Here is a 14,082-nt window from a genome sequence, read left to right as displayed (position 1 = left end):
CAGCAATATATGAAGTGATGGACAGGACTGGGAAGTGGGAGTGAAAACTTGGTACTATGAAGAATATCATCTATGGATATTAGCAATAAACTAACCATTTCAGCTCCAATCTTCCCTCCCCATCGTATGTAGCTGTATCACTCACTTCAGTTTATCCAATTAGAACATACTCATTTGATTCAAGTCAACTACTGAGCCATGTAAGGTTTTCCCCTAAGAGAACTCATTCCTCAAAAGCTAAGGGAGTCTGAAAACGTGTCTTTCACATGGAGACAAGGAGGCACATATTTGTATGGGCTGACGAGGCAGTGTGCATGCAGAAGAGACAGATACCATTAGGAATAGAGAGCAAGTTCAAACTGCTACTTATTTGCATGCCTCTCACAGAACAGAAATCATTGCACCGTGCTCCAGATGCTGCAAATCTCAAGATGCACATCCAGGGCTCATAATTAAAACTGGCAAACATTTTCACTGAGGAGAGAGAAGAAAAAACCTAGAGCTATTATAGCCAGTCTATATCTATTTTGAGATTTCAGAGTACTGATCTACTCTACCATCTCACTATCAGGAAGGTCATGCTCTCAGAGGAAAGTGCATGCAAAAATACTTCCTCACAGAAAACAGACTTGAAAGAATCTGATGAAAGCATATCTCTTTCTGTATATCACCTAGAATAGGGCCAGAGATCCAGTAAACTAAACAGGCAAAGTAATCAAAAATTTCTTCAAAAAGAATTTTCAGCCTTCATGACAGAAAATTAAAGAATATGTGGAAATAGATTTAAACCAAAATAAGTTGGCAGGAAAGGTTTTCATTTTGGAAGCACTGCTTTACTAGAAAACAAGGAACTGTCCATTACAAGCCAGCACATAGATCACAAAAGCTTTTACTTAGGTGCCAAAAGCAAACTACTTGGGGCCAGGAGACAGATCCTAATCCCCATATGCATGGGCAGGCAATGACACTACCTGTGTGGGGCCCAAGTCACCTCTTCTGCAGGTTTAATGTAACATCAACAGTCAAAAATAGTTACGAGACCAAATTCAGTTAAGAAAGAACCACAGAGATCAAAGAACAGTCTCACCACATCCTTACCTCTCTGCAGCCTACTCTTTCCCTGCTTTCCTCTTCAGTTCTCCAGTCTATTACAGACTTCTACAGCTGGAGTGCTACTGAAAACAGAGAAAACCTGTTTTGTATGGGCTGCCAGTGAGATGAAGAAAGCTCTCCATATGTGCCATGTGACAATAAATAGCCAGGAGAGAGAATGCTGAAAAGCCAAAAAATAAATCCCAGTTAACCAGAACACCCATAAATATTTGCCATTTTTTAATAGGTACCACAGGAGGCTCTTATGCCTAATGCCTTAAGAATTATTAGAGGAAAAAAATATTGCCAGTGCACAAATAAGAGAGGTGAGAGGGCACTTAAAGAAATCCTTCACTAGGCAGAGTGCCATTCATCTCCTGTGACACTGAACCAGCACCAGGTTGTACATTCAGTAGTGTATTACTTAAAAAAATATTTTCTGACCTTGCTGTTGCAGTATAAATGCTTCCTTCCCAACCACCTCTTTCCAAAGGGTAATACTATAAAAGACATGCCCCAAGAGAAAAGTGTATAATAATGTTCTAATCTTGCTTTCCAAGCACTTACAAAAACTGCAGTAGCAATTTTAAAATAAAAGAAGTAAATTCATAACACTCAACCTTTTCTTTATTTGCAGGAAACTTTGGCTGTGCTGGCATGATTGCAAACTGGACCATCACAGAGAAATATATTTAGTTTCTAACTCTTATTTTCTCATAAGTTGCACACACATACTGCTGTAAATAGCACAATATATGGAAACTCCAGACAAGGAATAAAATTGTCACAATTTACTGGTTTTGTACACTGGCTGCATTTCAGCTATATCTTAAAAGGCCAATATCCACATATGATGTCCACTAACTCTAATTACATAAAGTAGCTATTCATAATTAGTTACTTTCAATCTAAGATGTAAATATGGAAGTCACCACAAAGGCATAAATGCACAGCTAATCCAGAAGGAATCCAGCTTCCACAGAATACCTCTACAAAGCATCAGTGGGACACAGTCATAAAAACCTGCTAAACCAGAGGGAACTGGTGCACATTCCAAAAAGCCTATCCTCATTGGATCACCATTCCCATAAGAGCAGTTTTCCACTCTTTCCTGGCACCACTGCAGCCTTCTCATTCTCAGCGGGGCAACATAGAAACTAGAATCCATGTCACCCTCAAACACGGCACTACAGTAATGACAACTGCCCTCTTTCAAATGCTTGTCTTGCTCTACCCTGACAAGGGTGACACTCTCAAAGGTTTCTGACAAGCTTCAGGCGCACCAGTATATGCCAACTTCTACTACTTCAGCTTTTCCTCCTGACTTTTGGAGAAGGAGTGGAATTCAGCTCATATTCACACAATTGTCACCCAGTAATAATAGTTTCATGCTTTGGAATGGCCAAATAGTGATGACAAGGCAGAAATTTGGCAGCTACAGTAGACATTTACCCTGATGGACTGGGAACAGGACACTCAGAGAAGATTCCCACCATAAGGCCTTGAAATATTGTAGGAGATAGGAACCAGTCCACTGACACATCTGGGAAATGTGCAGTGGAGCACTGACTTTTGTTTACCTCCTGTTCATCTTGTGTGTGGAAGACTTTCACTTTGTACTACAAAAAAATTCAGGAATTGCAAGTAGCTAGAAGCTCTGCTGGTGATTTTTTTCCCCTCCTCCATTCTAATTATCTTCAACCTGGAAGCTACTACAGTGGCAAAACGTATTTCCCTTTTTTGGGGTTTGGTTGTTGGGGGAGAGGGGGCAGGAGCAGCAGGTTGCTGGGGGTTTTTTTTGTTGGTTGGTTGGGGTTTTTTAACTGTCAGCTAAAGGAAAGGTTTGGCTCTTCAAAAAGAACTGAAATTAGCTTTTCACCACAAAAACTGTAGATATCAGAAACAAAGAAAGATAGCGGTTACATTTTTTTTCTCCCATAGGGGTTCATGAACCCTGCTGGAGCCTTATGTATCCCCATACTCCCTTCTACAGGATGAAGCCTCTGTACCTCAAGACATGAATGTCCTATTTCCAAAAATAACCTAAGAAACCTCAGCAAATAGCCAGGTTCTGGCAGTATTCCTGAGCTCTTCAGTGGCACAAGACCATGGTTTTAGAGTAAACCTTTTTCTGCTCTTCTGGGACAGCTAACACAAAGGGAAACCGCCAAGATGGCCCTTCAATTCACTGATCTTGTGTTACCAGAAGGGTCACTGGCAGCATGTGGATGCTGGAATTATGGAGATCAAAAGAGTATCAAGTTGGTGAAGAGTCAAGGTCCCAGAGTCATGTACATAAACTGATCATAAAGGCTGAAGTCTGTATTAGTCCATAGGAATCACCAAGGAATGAAGGCACTCCTCGTATCTACTCAGAGAACACAACTACATTGCTTATCATCAGACTCCTCCTTCGATTTTACATTATGGGAAACTTTGCTGCCTGGCCTTACTTCTATCATTACTGCCTCTGTTAAAAGGCTGCTTCACAGGTCCTGTTGTTGATACACCAGATAAGAGTGACACATTAGGCACAATTTTACATTTTACCCAAAGCACCAGATTTAGTTTCATCCAAGCTCTTACTTAAACCCCTACACCAGACCAGTGTGTAAATAATGTCACTTCTGCATGGTACTAAATAACTCTCTTTGAAACACTTACAAGTTGCATCATTTTTGATTTAACAAAAAAAAATATCCAGGAGAAGGATTAGATCTGTTGAGAATTTTAAAACCATTAGGCTGGCAGTAGCACTGTAATGGTGCATTAAAAGGGGATAAACTTGCATGAATGGTGTTCCACCAGCAGTGAGAAATAAAGCTCTTTATTGCTCAGATCAGAAGTGTGCAAGCTTACATTTTCCAGCATTTAGCCTTAACTATATCACAAAAAGATCTCAAGTTGGGCACCACTGCAATCTGCCAGAGGTTGAAACAGTTTTTAAGTCCTGGGCTTCTCATAAATGATTATCTTTTTCCTTGAACAATGAAGCTGCATGAATTTTGCATGTTACCTCAAGCACTTTACTTTACTCCAAGAATAACAGCTCCATTTCAAAGCACGTTAAGCTGACTCCCCATTTTATCACCCATACAAAATGGCTGCCAAAAATTAGATAGGCAATGAGCAGGAGAGAAGAGACAGACATTAACACTTAAATCACTATCTATTAGGAAATACCAAATTAATTTCAAAGAATATATATCCCCTTATTAAAAAAAAAAAACAACACAACACATTTTCTAAACTAAATTGAACCCCTTGCACCTATTTTAGGTGTCTGTGGAACATTCCCATAAAGTTAGCAGGACACTCAGTATATATTGAAACCTCTTAGTTAAGTGAGAGAATTTTTCACTGTCATTGAGATAAGGCCATGCTTAGAAATGAGCAACTCAGTGCACCAAACTAATAGAAACCCTGTTCAAACCAGCAGAATCAAAAACTTTGTTCTGAACAGCACAAAAATGCAAGAGCAAAACTGACAGAGCCTGACCCGTGATGGCTTGCATCTGACCCCCATTTTTCACCTCTTCTCTCACTAATCCCAATTTTAATTATCTACAAATTTGTACTTGCTTAATGCTAGCACTTAATTTATCTATGGAAATTCAAATCATCCCATGTTAAAATAAAGTTTCTAAAATAGACAGGTTTGTCAGCCCTTAATGAGATCGTTATTATTCATATTAGGTATAGTTGAAAATGCATTAATAGGAAAACGCTTTCTTTCATTTGCAGGGAACAAGAGACAAGACACTGTTTGCAGATAAGTTTGCAGTTTGGGACCAGTTTGCAGTGAAACCAAATGGTCTTCCAGTCCTGCAGAATCCTGCTCTAAAAGTCTTGATGTCTCAAAATCCCAAATTCTTCCTAAGACAAAACTACCTAACAAAACAAACCAATATAAATCTTGAGGATTTGCTCCCAGCCCCCGAGAAGGGGACAGTACTTGAAAGAGCACATGCAAGATTATGTCTTCTCTTAATATTGAATCATAAGAGTTAACCATGTCACATTGCTTTTGAGATCCTCACATGCTAAGCTACTCTAGAGTTCAATATAAAGAATTCAGAGTGGAGGTGGCCAGTAAACAGGGCAGGCTTACACTGTCAGTAAGTTCTCAAATTCACCTAAGGAATGCTCTAAATTTCATTCCAAAGGGGACAGAATATGAACCTAAAGACATGAAAAGGTACTCGAGCAAGTAGAGTGAGACAACTATGTAATACTCAGAGGTCTGGAAAAAAAATGGAAAAATGAGACTAGTATTCACAATGAAGATTGGATCTTCAAGAAAAGGAATAAGTTCATAGGGCTGGAAAGGACCACCAACTCATGCTCCTGCTTTCCAAGGTTTGAAAAGTGAACAGTAACTGCACGCATCCTGACAGAAAACAGGAAACCTTCTCTTGCTTATTCAACAAGCATGTTGATACAGAGTCCACACCCCTGCCTTGGGAAACTTCTTCCAGCACCTTCCTCTCCTCTGGCACCAATACGGGTTTCCTATTCATGACCTACACACCCACCCTGTGCTGCGTCTTCAGCAGCCGCCTCTACCCAGCCACTGACAGTGGATCCTTTCCTGACTATTCTCTAGGGACCTCTGTGAAGCTCCTGAGCCCCCGCCCCGAACTGAACGTGGCCGGCTCGCCCCTCCCGCCCCTGAAATCCCGCGCATCCCGCGGAGCGCCGCTCGTCCCTGTCTGACTGCGGCGAGGCTGTGCCAGGCTATGCCAGAGTGGCAGGGCTGTGCCAGGCTGTGCCAGGCTGTGCCGGAGCGGCGGGGCTGGGCAAGGATGTGCTAGAGCGGCAGGGCTGGGCAGGCCTGTGCCAGAGAGGTGGAGCTGGGCAAGGCTGTGCCAGGCTGTGCCAGAGCGGCGGGGCTGGACAGGGCTGTGCCAGGCTGTGCCAGAGCAGCGGGGCTGGGCAAGGCTGTGCCAGAGAGGCGGCGCCCCACCCCCACCGGCGGGAGGGCTGCTGCTCTCGCTGCCTCTTTCCGATGGCCCCCGTCCCGGATGTCTCTGCAGTGCCCGGTCCCCCCGACACCCCACGCCGAGGGGGCTCCGACCGGCACCGCCGCCCCGCGTTCCTGGTCCCGCAGCTCCCCCTGGCGCCCGCCCCAATGAGGGGAACGGAGCCCCGCGCGGCATCCACCACCACTCACCCTCCTGGACGCCCCGACTGGGACCTCAGGAGGGTTGAGAGTGGGAAGGAAGGGCGGCAAACCACCCTCGGCACCGGAGCAACTAAGGAGCCCCCCAAGAGAGGCAATCACGGGCTGAACGGATAAGGACAGAGAGCAGCAGGAGGCAACAGTGTGGGAAAGGGACTGGTTGTGCAGTGCAAAGGTGTATTTCCAGATGGAGGGGAAAAGAAAATCCAAGAAGATTTAAAAATTCTGAAAGATGGAAACAGCACTCAAGTAAAAATTTATGGAGGCAGACCAAATAACAGGATGATCATAGATTTCTGGTGTCCCTCATGACAAGTCTGTTCTTGAAGACCTCCAACTGCTGAGTGTGCTCTCTGAGCAATGGCACTTACTCCCTTTTCCAATCCTTTCCATCTTAATCATTGCAGATTCTCCTAACACTTCACCTAAAACACCGCTGCAGCAATTCAGGTCCATCTGGTCTCATCTTACCCACCGCAGAGGCAGGGAACAACAGATCATCACCCTCCCCTACAACAGACTCTTGCAGGTTTAAAACATGCCCCAGCTCTACAGAGGAATACCATTTTCTGAGATAAACATCACCAGTTTGCTCCATCCTGTCACAGGGTGTGTTTTCCAGATGGCTGTGCTCTCTGATGCTGCTCTCTGCTGGGGTCTCTCCAGCTCACATCTTTCCTAGAACACTATAGAGAGTAGCTCAACACTACTGCAGAGTCACAACAGCAATGTGAAGCGGTATGTCTGTTCAGCACATCTGATAGACTGTAATCCCTTCTACTATACACTTTAGTAATATATTTTTCTCTTTTCTTAATGGCATGTATGCTACTTGGGATAAATTACCACTCCCTACACCCTCTTTCGTAGGAGAAACTAGAGTTACTCCCATCCCTGAGTCATACCCAATGAGTTACTCCCTCATCCTGCTTCTGTGCCATTCATTGTCTCTGCTCAAGTGGGGTATCTTATACTTGTTCGGATGAGTTGTATTTTGCATCTTACCTTCCATTCTATGCTATTTCTTGCTATTACACACATGATTTTCCTGGTTTCTCAAAATATTTTTCATTTCCAACCTACCCACTGATCTTTTGAGCTCAGGAAATCTAACATGACTGTCTACTGTATCTTCTTAGCAGTATAGATTCCAGAATACACTTGGCAGATTTTGATAATTCTCCCATTTGGGTGGCAAATCACTGAAAATAGTCTAAATTCCATTTCCATTCATCTCTGCACCTGTCATATTGCTGTCTTCATCTAAAATACCCTACTCTAGCTCAAAGAGTTCATTCTTTCTTGACTCAGATGGCCCACATGTTCTTGTGAGGTCCTCCACCTTGTATATACTTCATTCCTACAATGGTCCTGCACACAACTGCTGTTCGGGGAGAGGTAACACAAAGAAGTTACCCTGAGGTCTTCTGGATGCAGTGAATACTCAGAGAAGTCCAATTGTCTTCAAAAGTTTACTGCCAGTAACAACAATGCTCTTTGCCTCAGTGCCAGCCTCTCCTAGCAGTCTTTACTTTGCTAAAGATTGTCAGTATTACTCTTTTCAGTCAACAGTGTCTGAATTTACAGACACCCATAACAGTACTATGCAAACAAAATCCCACCCAAAACAGAATTCTTGCATTGTATGCCAGGCTACAGGGATAGATATTGTTATGTACTATGGCACACCCAGCATTACCCACATCTTTGCAAGGTGCCATATCAGTTTGTTTTCTCAAGCCAAGCTAACGTGCAAAATGGTTTCTGAATGACAAGTTGCTTGAGTCAAGATACTGCAGCAGATGAACAATGCAGGGACACAGCTGGCCACACGGGCAGAACTCAGACCTCTAACCTGAAAATTAGCTAAGATTCTGACATCATTCAAGGAATGCATTTCAAAGCCAGTGACAAAAATGAGGTCATGAAAAATGGTAATATTGCTTCAGAAATGCTTCCAAAACAATTTTGCAGAGATTAGTCATTTAATGCTCCATTCAATCCATGGAAAGTCATCCAATACCCCTTCCTCCCCAAATGATGGCCACTTTTAGCAGAGGCAAAAGGCTGAGAACAGAGAATTAAATTATTAAGATTTTTGTGACTAAGCAATGATTTCAGTGTTATTCCACTTGCATAGCTTAGGGTGGCCCAGTGCTTGGAACAATTACTGAATGCCAAACCCAGCCAAGTGCCTCTGGATCTATAGATACTCATGACTAGATCAACTTCCAAGCAAAGTGCCCAAAAGCCAGCTAATGTGCATTGCTAAGAGGGGCCTGGCTTCTGTCCTTTCTGCTGAGCTGCTAACTTAAATACAAAATGTTGGAATCCTTTAACAGAATGAACATTCAACTCCAAATATTTCTTGTGCCAAGAAGTGCTGTTGCCACTGCAGATGCCATTATTTCAAATTCTTAACTATTTTAAGCAAAACAGACCAAGACCAACCTTACAAGACTACAGATAACATCTTGTAACATCCTTTAACCAACAGGTACTCTTCTGAGATGGGGTTCTTTTTCCAGTCTCTACTCAAGTCAAACCTAGATGTTTAAACTCTGCATTTCTCACACCTGATGTTTTATACTGTGATCCACTCTGTTTACTCCTACACCCTGGTACTGTGCCAGCCTTAGGTATCAAACCAGCTTGGGTCAGGAAACTGGTAACATAATGACACTTCTGAGATTCACCATTTTTCATTTGGTTAAAAGGACTTGACTATTTGACTTGACATTACTGCAAAATATTAGGAGCCAGATGAAGCTCTTCTTCATCTTAAACAAATATATGGGGGAAATAAATCCTCACAGCTGGCTGTCTGGTGCTTTAGAGGTCACCAGGGCACTTGGTAAAAACAAAACCAAGCACCCATCTTGCTGACCCTTATGTTAAAAGCAAACTCAATTTTGAGTTATTTTCAAGCCAGCAAGTATCATGTCCATGACTTAGAGTTATTTGGCTACACACAGGTTCATTGAGCTGTGTGTTACTGCTCAATATGCCTAATAAACTCCATTATACAGTAGACTACCTTTTGTTTAATTTTTATGGTCATTGTGAGGAGCCACTACTAGAAATATGACTGTAGACAAAATTGTTATATTGGTGTGATTTCTGAAGAGTGCAAGTACAATGTTTAATTGCACACCTTCCAGTCGTTATGTAGTACCACCTGCATCTGTATAAAAAATACATAATAAAAATGCTGCTGAGTTGCATGGGCAATAGCCTTTTCTCATAACAGTCTTATTTTGATTGATATCAAAACACCAGATCCATTGCTGCAGGGGCTTTTAATAACAGCAAAATATACCAACAAATAAAATCAGCCATTATTATATACAGTAAATGGCCTCTTCAGCCTGTTACAATGATTACATTCACCCACAATAATAAATGATCATAACAGACACCCAGAGCTAGATCCTGGCACATAAGCTAACCATGCAAAACAGGCTCATAACTACCTTTAGCAGCTGGCTGAAGATTTTCCCAGAATAAACTGAGTACTCTGGAAGGAATGGAAACTCAGAGCTGAAGCCTTCCTCCCACCTTGTAACATATATGGAAGGACAGCAATCAGAACAAGGTACATTGAGAATCCTACAGCTCTTGCAATCCATCCTTTAGCCCTAACAGCAACAGCCACCGCTACTCAGCAGTCAAAAACCCCATTCATTATGTTACTTCAACTCCTTTCCTGTCTGAGGGCTTCTGAATTCACGTCTCAAGGGAGAAAGTGTTAAACATGAGGTTAGAGCTACTCTGTGAGCAGATTCCTCCCAACCTGTATCAGCAACCTGCTTCATTTTGCCAAAAGCATCCCTCAGAGCTCAGTTTGGGAACAAGAGCATTCACCATAACCCCAGTCAAGAACCCCTTCATGGGAAACAACACCATTGTTTGGGTTCTCTCATTAGCATTTACTCAGTAGGGCAATAACAAGATGCATTGGGAGGACATTGCCTTATAATACATCATTGGTATGTATTCTGTATTTGAGACCTTTTTTCTCTTTACAGTTCACTTTCTTCCAAAGTGTTATTTTTGCCATGCCTGAAAGCAAAGCATTGAACTCTGACATGACATCTTCTCACACGGTTTGAATATCTGATTTCACTGCCCTCACCCTTCAACCTCGCAGAAGGATTCAGTGGAAAATGCCCGAAGTTTTCCATCTGAGGCAGAGCTGGGGATGCTGCTAAGCCAGGCAGCCCGGGCTCTGCTTTCCATGCTCTTCTGCTGCCATCTGCAGGGCCTGGTTTGGCTGCAGCTCTGATTTCACTCATTCCCCTGGCAACCAGCAGAGCCAGTCCAGAGTAAAGGCTAGCTTGGATCTGAGGAATCTGCCAAAATATTCTGACAGTCACACCATGTGTTTCTGATCCATCGGGTAAGAGGAATGCTTCTGACCAGACACACAAGAGATTTTGTTTTTGAAAAACACTAGCAGCACACACCAAAAAAAACCTGTTCCATTTTACATTGCGCTGGGTCAGAACACAAAGACCTTCTGTGGGCCCCTAATCAGCTACATTGAAAGCAAGTTGCAGGGCAAAATATAATTTTCAGCTTGGACCACACAGAACCAACCTACAGGAGTCACTACCTCTGAAAATTAAAGAGGACTATGTTACCTAGGAAATGTTGAATCATTTCAATTACATTAATAATGTTTTCAGCTCCACAAGCTACAATAAAAATTGGAATAAGATAATCACCAAATTTCTTGCTCTGCTGCCCAGACAGATCATCTTTGCAGACAAGGAACACATAGCTTTCTATGGTTTATACAGGTATAGTACATTTTAAGGTGTTCATTTTATTTCTTTGCCTTTCCCTGAAGCATCCACTAATACAGAAATTAGAATACCAGATGAGAACAAACAAGATCTGAACTAGCAGAGAAAAAGCAAATATAGCAAAACATTCTTCAGTTAAAGGATTCCAAAGGTACTAGCTTCTTACTATAAAATAAGTTCTATATCAGGTTTAGGCCTGTGAAGAACAGATTTGCTAGAAAACTCTGCTCAGACAGAAGGTCAGCTTTCCTATCTTGTATTCTACTTCCCTACCCTTTCCCTTGCACAGATCCTTTTCCTAACCCCAGTCTGATGGGTGTTACCATGCACATGCACACACAAAGCTGACTCCATTCTGCCTCTCCTGAGTGTCCATCTGTACCCAAAAGGTAGTGAGAGCACAGTCTCTTCACCAGGAAAAGCAGATCCATCAGGAAGGCTAGACAGGGAGGCTGTTTTTCCAGTTAGCCAGTTACCAGCATTTTTAGTCAGCCATTTGAATACTTTTTTATTCCAAAAGCTGCTGCTTTTTACACATATGAAGAAAACCTGATTCTTTCCTGTCAACATTCTAAGCTCTGTAGGAATCAGTTGGGGAATATTTTTGTGTCTAAAATGCAGCTTAATTTCTCCTAAGCCATAGGTTTTCAGGGGTATCTGAGACACTACAATTTCCCAATCTCATTACAAGGAAAAATAACAGTCTGTAGATGTTAACATTAAGATAGATTCTACTGTATTGTTCAGGCAAAATCCCAAAAGGTTCACTTTTGCACAGCTTTAAAAAGCAGAGAGAAGAAAGATTCTGTCTAAAGAGAAATCAGCTGTTGAAGTCTTTCCTGTGCCATTAAACAGCAAGAAATAAAAACCAGCATCCATGTCCATACTACAGAAGTACAAAATACTGATTAAAAACCACCAAACTCTTGTTATATAAAGAAAATGTCAATTGACTTGTGAAAAAGCCTTGACAAACAGATACACAAGAGCCCATTCTTTGAAACACTGTTATGAGTTATGCATTATACACTTCTGAAAACCCAAATGTACCCTAATTGATCCTTACAATTCTCTAGCAGGCATATGTTTTTGAGCACAATAACATGAGAGAAACTACTCCAAGCAGGCTAAGTTGCCCAGCAGACATGAGGCAGTGATGGAAGGGGAGTTAAGCTCTTGTCTATTTCCCAGGTTTCTCTGTCTTGCAGGGTAAGGAAGGCTCTCCTGAGATGCTGAGGTACTGAAATGACACAGGGGTCTGATTGGAGAAAGGAGAAGCCTGAGCTGCAGCCATGCCTCATTCCCAATTACCTTGGACTTTTCTGGGCCAGCTGCAGGCATGACTCAGATGTTCACAAAGTAGCTTCTTAGCTGCAGCACATTAATATATAATCAGTGCCAATTTCAGCTTCCCTCAGTATGCCAGGTTGTTATTTATGGTGTTCAGCACCACAAACAGTTGAGTCACTGCTGAAGCAGGGCCAGATACCTCAGAGGGAAATAACCTCTGAGTCAGGGTTACAATGGATGTGAAGGCAGACTTTTCACCAGCACAGTTTTCCAGTTTACTCATGTTTGTGAGTCAGCACCACAGAGCAGAAGTACAGAATTATGAAAGTTTCTTATTGCAAAGAATGTTTTGTACTTAACAAGCACTAATAATAACTTTCTTCTATACAAAGACACCTAAGCACCTCCAAGTTGCAGGCAAGCACAGATATGAATACATCTATGGCCAGGTGCTATGAAAGATGAGAAGCACATAAAGCTTCCAAAAACTAAAATCAAACCAGAAATGCCACTTGATTTACCTCACATGCTAGATGCTTAAACTGCTTAAAATTAAAATGAAGGACAGTTCAATTAGGAAGTTGACTGTTAGCACTGTTGTTGCTTATCACTTAAGTCTGACTTTTAGGGAACAGACACTTCAGTGTACACAGGCTCTGTTGGGCTAGGGCTTGCTTTCATTCCTAATACACTCAGTGAGCAGTTTTGCTTCTGCACTTGTCTTGTAGAGGACTGTAGATCGTGCTCTAAATCAAGTGAGACGGGCTGGAAATTTTGAAACTGCATCCTCTGACACCCAAACCAGATGCCTGCTGCTGAGAAACTATTGCACAGATTATAGAAGAACATCTTCAATACAAGGAGACAAAGACCCTACAACAGAGCTTTGCAAGTTCGAGAAGTAAACATTAATAAATTAGAACTAGTGTGATCTAATATTTACTTTTTCCTTGCCTAAAGTTCTCTTCTATTACAGCTTTTAAGTTACTGAAAGCTTCTGCTGTATATTTATTGAAAGTACCAATGCTTTGTGAGTGAGATCCAGTTGTGGCACCGCTTTAAAAAGTTTGTATGTGCCTTACACTGTCAGCCCTTCTGGTGCTATACAGCTGCCCACAGCACTGCTCAGACCTCCCCTGAGCAGGTGCTTGACGGCAAACAACCTAGTTATCCCAGCTCTCTGGTACTCATTTTCTTCTCATAGGTTTGCAGGTCTTCATACGGAGCACCAAGGATCCCAGCAGAGCGGCAGCCCAGTGAGCTCTCAGCATCTGATATTAACAGACCACTGGAGGTCGCAATCGGCTCACTTGGTACCTTTGTCTGAATAAGAGACAAGACCCTTCCCATTAAAGGCAGAACTTAATGACTAGAAGATACAAAGCAGAGGCATCTCTTGATATTACAAGATATGACTGGTATTCACCTGGATCAGGTGGATGAGATCTCATCTGACTAAAGAAGAAAAACTTTGCTTTTCCTCACTGCTATCATCCCTCCCCATGTTCTAGCCTACCTTGCCATCCTGATGTCACCTCACTTCTCTAGCCCAGCAAACCCCACAAGTATCCTGTCATCCCCCACAGCAAGCCACTGTCCATAGCAGGAATTCTGGGAGAGCCCTGACCTGAATCCTGTAGGTAAGTGTAGGTAAGACACTCTTTCCTTCCAAAGAGAACTTCTAGAATAAAACAGTGGTACTTCATGGTA

At 42.3% G+C, this 14,082-nt stretch overlaps 1 protein-coding gene across 2 annotated transcripts in view; it reads right to left on the bottom strand.

Moving 5' to 3' along the window:
* The window catches only part of ZPLD1 (zona pellucida like domain containing 1), a 118,499-nt gene that overhangs the window by 75,144 nt on the left and 29,273 nt on the right, over window positions 1-14,082 (bottom strand). The window contains exon 3 of one of the 2 annotated variants that reach the window (XM_071572513.1): window positions 1,099-1,175. The exons of the other annotated variant lie outside the window; for it this stretch is intronic. The gene's annotated coding sequence lies outside the window, so the exon portion shown is untranslated. The remainder of the gene's footprint in view (window positions 1-1,098; window positions 1,176-14,082) is intronic. 2 annotated transcript variants of the gene reach the window in all.

The sequence above is a fragment of the Pithys albifrons genome, chromosome 1, assembly GCF_047495875.1.
Source record: "Pithys albifrons albifrons isolate INPA30051 chromosome 1, PitAlb_v1, whole genome shotgun sequence".
Taxonomy (NCBI): Eukaryota; Metazoa; Chordata; class Aves; order Passeriformes; family Thamnophilidae; genus Pithys; species Pithys albifrons.
Note: the sequence above shows the minus strand (reverse complement) of the source record. Positions and strands in the feature narration are given on the sequence as shown.